Genomic DNA, 5,312 nt, shown 5'->3' with positions numbered 1-5,312 from the left:
CGACTTTTCCTTTCTCCATGTCCACGGTGTTTACAATTCACAGCCCTGCAGTGCTATCCTGTATTTAAAAGTGAAAGAAAGGGAAGCCATAGCCATGATCTTGCAGTCTCCTTATATTTCTTCCTGGTCAGGGGTGATCAGGGTGCCGAGCAGTAGAGCTGCCCTTCTCTGCTGAAGAGGGTGTTACGTGCAATGCTGTAAATATTCCCAGAACTTCTGCTCCTTCCTGGAAGTTGGTGGTGATGGTGAAGATGTACGGAGATCTGTCGGTGGTGAAAACTGTCTCTGCCAAGGTTTCGCATCATGAGTAGTCATTAGTGCTCTCTAGTAGAGCTGGGATTTGGTGCTAGATTGCTCAGACACTTTCCCAAGCCTTTCCTGGCAAACCTCTCCTACCACGTGGCCTCAGCTGGGGTCTCCAGAGGCCATTGTGCTACTGTCTGTGAGGTCATCATATTGGCGGTGGTTTTTTCATCATTCCAGGCACTGCATGAAATTTCATCCTTTTTATCCAGCCTGCACTGGAAGTGAGTGGGTAGTTCATCCTGCTGAAAATTCAGAGCTGGGTGAAGCCCCAGAACGATGCAGCTCCAGCAGCAAGTTTTATTGTTCTGGCATCCTGGACACTCTTATTTTAAATACTCTTAAATTACAGGTAATTATTATTCCAAATGCATTGAATTATAGGCATTTATTACTCAAATGAGAAATAAGCCTTACTTATATTAGGTAAGAAAGAATAACTTCTGAGTCTGAAGCAATTAAATTAGTTTGCCAAGATTGTCTTTCTTAGATTAATCTGAGTCTGAACCGCAAGAAAAAAAAAATCAAAATCCTTTCTGGCAAGTGAACATTGAGAGAATTATTGGGAAGGATAGCACTAGTACTAATTTAACAAAACTGTACTCAGACTTCTTCCAAATTGACATTATTTGGAATAGTCCAAAATTCAGCACATTGATGAAAACCTCCCATGAATGGTGCGGGGGAAAATGAATACAGGTTACTTTTGAAACACAAAAACCATTTTGTGTCAGGTCACTTAGATTTTGGCTATTTTAGGTTTAGGTTCTTTATACATTATAAAACTAAGTGGAGTCTGCCTGACTGTCTGTCTTACTTCTGTCTCACTGCTGAGGCAAAATATCCAACACCCACAAGTGAAAGGAGGAAAGACTTATTTAGCTCACAGTTTGTAGCGATTTCAGTCCACAGTTGGCTGGCTCTGAGGCAGGGTGGCATCCCAGAGGAGAAACAGTTCATGGCAGGCAGAAGACAGCAAAGCAACAAGGGGCAACTACAGCTCTCTCTATCCGTTTTATCTTATCCAGGCTACCTAGGGTGGGTGGCACTCACACTCTTAATCCTAGAGCCCTTGATCCTAGCATTGCACCATGAATCAATTCCAGATCCACACTCTAGATCCAGCCACCTCTGAAAAAGCCCCACTTATGACCACATGGGGCTTTAGGGGACATCTAGACTGACTCACTCTGTCTCATGCATGCTCTCTCCCTCTCTCTCTTTTTCTCTCTCTCCTTCTCATTCAGCATTTCTCATTTTCTGCGCTGGTGTGGAAACTCCCAGTACCAGTTCTCCCATCTCTCAGGTCCCTTCCTCACTAACCCCATTTACCATCACTAAGAAACCACTTTAGTTCTTCCTTCTGGGCAACCAAATGAACTCATCAGAACCAGGTCTGTAAAGTAGGAGGCAATGGCATGCAGTGAATTTGAAACCTAAGGCAGAGACTTGACAGAAAGAAAATGTGTTGATGGTTGGAGAAACAGAACTCTTGGTTTGGAGGCAGTGGGGAGCTGGGGAGGGGAGGGAAGGGTGAGCAGTGGGTATGCAGAGGTGCAGGAAGGGAGGGTTGCTTCGAGGAGCACTGTGCACTAAAGTGATGCCACTTTATTTTATTTTATTTTTCTCACTGCCTCTTTGACCAGGTCTTTATTCAAAATAAGCTGTCCAATTTTATGTCACTTGTATGGGATAGAGATTTTGATTTTAAGAGTTTATGCAGCAGGCTGCTTTTGTTCAGCAGGTTTCTTTTCAGCTGCTGGTTTCTTGGTAGCTGCAGGCTTCTTTTCAGCTGCTGGCTTCTTGGCAGCTGCAGGGTTTTTCCCTAAAGGCTTCTTCAAGGGCTTCTTGGTACCAGCAACCTTTTTTCCTTTCTTCTCTTCCACGGGCTTCTTGCCTTCAACCTTCTCTTCCAATTTGGCTGCCTGTGCTGCTGCTTTATCCAGATGGATTTTGTGATTCCTGGCCTGGCGAAGAATGGTATTCCGGCGCATGGTCTTTGCATATGGGTTCAGCTTCAACATGATCCTCAGGTTCTTCAGAGGATTCTTCTTCAGGACTCTATGATGAATCTTCTTGCATGATGCCCAGAGGGCTCTTTGGATCTCTGGACTCTTCAGGATTCTGCTCCGGTCTGTACTGATTACTTTGTGCATAGGCAGGTTATAGTTACTCTTGAGGGAAGCAGCTTTACGCCAAGTGCCATACAACTCATCTAACTTCCAGAAAGCACTTTCAGTCCAAATGCAGAAGCGCCCCACATGCCCACCAGGAGCAAGTTTCAAAATATTCAGTTTACTTACATTAAGTAGAGTAATGCCAGGGATATTTCTGAAGGCCTTGATGATACCATTGTCTTCATTATAGATGATGCAAGGTCCCCTGCGCTGGATGTGACAGCGGTTTCTCATGTTGCCCTTGCCAGCTCTCATTCACCGAGAGGCATAGACCTTTTTGTTATCATTCCAGGCCTTCAGTTTCTTCAGAAGCAAAATGGCCTCCCCGGTCCTCTTGTAACCTTCAACTTTATCTTCTACAACCAAAGGAAGTTCAGGAACTTCCTCAATTCGATGACCTTTTGACATGACCAGTGCTGGCAAAGCTGAGGCAGCCAGAGCAGAGTAGATGGCATATCGTTTCTGAGTTGTGTTCACTCTACGGTGCCAACGTCGCCAGGTTTTGGTTGGTGCAAACATGCGGCCTCCTTGACACATGTTTCCAAAAGCACCCTGGCCAGAACGGTGGGTCCCACCTCCTCAAACCCTTGGAATTCGAGCCACAGCTCTGCCCATCCCCCAAGACTCAGCACTGGTCTGGTGACCTGCCAATTCACTGACAGCATAGGGCTGCCTGTTGTTTTTACGCAAGTTGGTGTGAACGAACAAAGTTCACAATATCTGGTTGAATGGGAGCCTTGAACACAGCAGGCAAGGTGACATTTTTGCCAGACAACTCCCCCTTTTCGGAGTACACCAATATCAGGGGATGAGCACAAGCCATGGTGGGGAGAGGAGAAGGCCATGCTCCTCTCGGCCCAGCGGCTCCCACAGGAAAAGGAAGTGCCTTGATGCCACATTAAAAAGCCTGTCTCTCCACGCCAGCTGCCAGCCCAGCTTCCTGGACCTTGGACCTCTAGTGATCTCTATTTTTCAACAACCCTCATATCTGAGCACTTCTGCTGTTTGAATAGCAATCTCCATCTAAAGGCCATCTTCCCTGGATAAATAGCATACGAGCATGGGTCCTATGGTGCTATATTTCATTGTGACAGTAGAGTCAGGCTACTTTGCCAACTACTATGATTTTATTTTATCAACATAGCCTTTACCTCAACTCCAAATGTCCCTTTCCATTATTCCGATGTTTTCAGCTTATGTGTTTCACCTTACTCACACCTGCAGTTTTACAGAAATAATTACCTGTAGGAACTTGGCTTAAGTCAACCCTCAGATCACAATAAAGACTATTTTAAAGCCACTGTTAATAGGAGTTGAACACTTGGAGAAATCTTCTTGTATCTCCTCTGGCTTGTTCAGCCATATTACAAACTATGATGATGGAAAAACTGCTAATTGTGCAGCTGTCACCCACAATTCCTGCCATCAGGAAAGACTCATGTGGTGCCCTGAATAGGACCTGACTGGACCCTGAACTCCATAGGGAGCCCTCACCCGAAACCTGTGAACATCAAGTGTCACCTTGGAGACAGGTCTTGAATGAAAAGTGTTTTCCGTCTTGTTCAGAAGACTAAGACAAGGTAACATGTAATTCAGCACTTGTATGTCATGGTGGCTGATGCTGGGTCTGATTCCTCCAGAACCCACTGCTGATCTGGGAGGCATATTTATCCAACAAGTAGACCTGGGGCCTGGGTACAGAACTGGACAGCATCCCTGACTCTGTTTCTAGCCTTGCTTCCTAGCTACCAGGTGGGGAGAGAAGTCATTGTCTCAGAAGCAGTAATTGGCCTTTGAAAATCCACAGGAAAAAGCACACTTGTGCATAATGTGGAACATCAGAAATGTGTTACAACAGAAGAATAGTACATTCTAGATTTCTGCCTGTCGTTTTCCTGTAGCATGGAGGATATAAAAGTCCTTTTTGTAAAGAGACTTTGGCAATGCAAAATAGGTGATTTGGTGGGCAAGGGATTTAGCTCCATGGTTCCACCACCTGCCTCACAAGTGCAAGGACCCGAGTTCAATCCCCAGTACCAAAAACAAAAATAAAAACGGTGGTTTGGAAAGACAAGTGATAACAAGCTCATTGAGATAAATAAAATGCAAGTTAACCATTAAAACATATAACTGAATAATTGAAACTATGGTTGTTTTTGTTATACAAAAATACACTAGTGAATGTTTGTTTTGATGTTACTGAGCTTATATGTTTGATTCCTAAGTGTTAGTATAAAAACATGTGATTATGTCATACTTACAAACTTAGAATTGTGGAAATAGTAGCTATGACATATTTTGGCACAATTTTTATAACAAGACATCATCATATTAATATATTTGGTAGCCCATTCTTGCCTAAAAATCAATAAAGTAGCAGAGCTTATTGTTACTCCTGTATCATTTAGCAGAAACATTTCAAGAGCATGCATATAGAATAGAAATAAGTTTGTGGGCCTGGCAGAGAAACGAAACAATGTAAAGTTTGAGAGAAATATAATAAAGGCATTTATGCTTCTGGTGATTAAGTTCTATGTACATGAGAAACTTGGATTTCACTGGTCAGGACAGAAATTCAGAACTGGTACTGTGTTCATGTTAATATGAAGGGGACACTGTAATCTCAGGGATAGATCATTATCATACAATTAACACAACTCATTAAAAAGCGTGAAGATGATTATCTGTCTGCGAGCCAAATGTAAGCAGGGCAGCAAGAATCTCCAAATCACTTTTTCCCCCAATGATCTCCCAATGCTTCATTATAGTGTAACTTCAAGTTAGCATACATGTGCAGTGTTAATGTAGAAATGCTACCTAGCTAACTCTTCC

General features: G+C 43.4%; 1 pseudogene; it reads right to left on the bottom strand.

The window, feature by feature from the left end:
* Positions 1-1,926: 1,926 nt before the first annotated feature.
* Positions 1,927-3,318, bottom strand: LOC101710422 (large ribosomal subunit protein uL4 pseudogene; annotated as a pseudogene).
* Positions 3,319-5,312: the final 1,994 nt, after the last annotated feature.

This window comes from Heterocephalus glaber, unplaced genomic scaffold (assembly GCF_053883595.1).
Source record: "Heterocephalus glaber isolate CG9 unplaced genomic scaffold, H.glaber_assembly_v1.0 deba00001688, whole genome shotgun sequence".
Classification (NCBI taxonomy): Eukaryota; Metazoa; Chordata; class Mammalia; order Rodentia; family Bathyergidae; genus Heterocephalus; species Heterocephalus glaber.
Note: the sequence above shows the minus strand (reverse complement) of the source record. Positions and strands in the feature narration are given on the sequence as shown.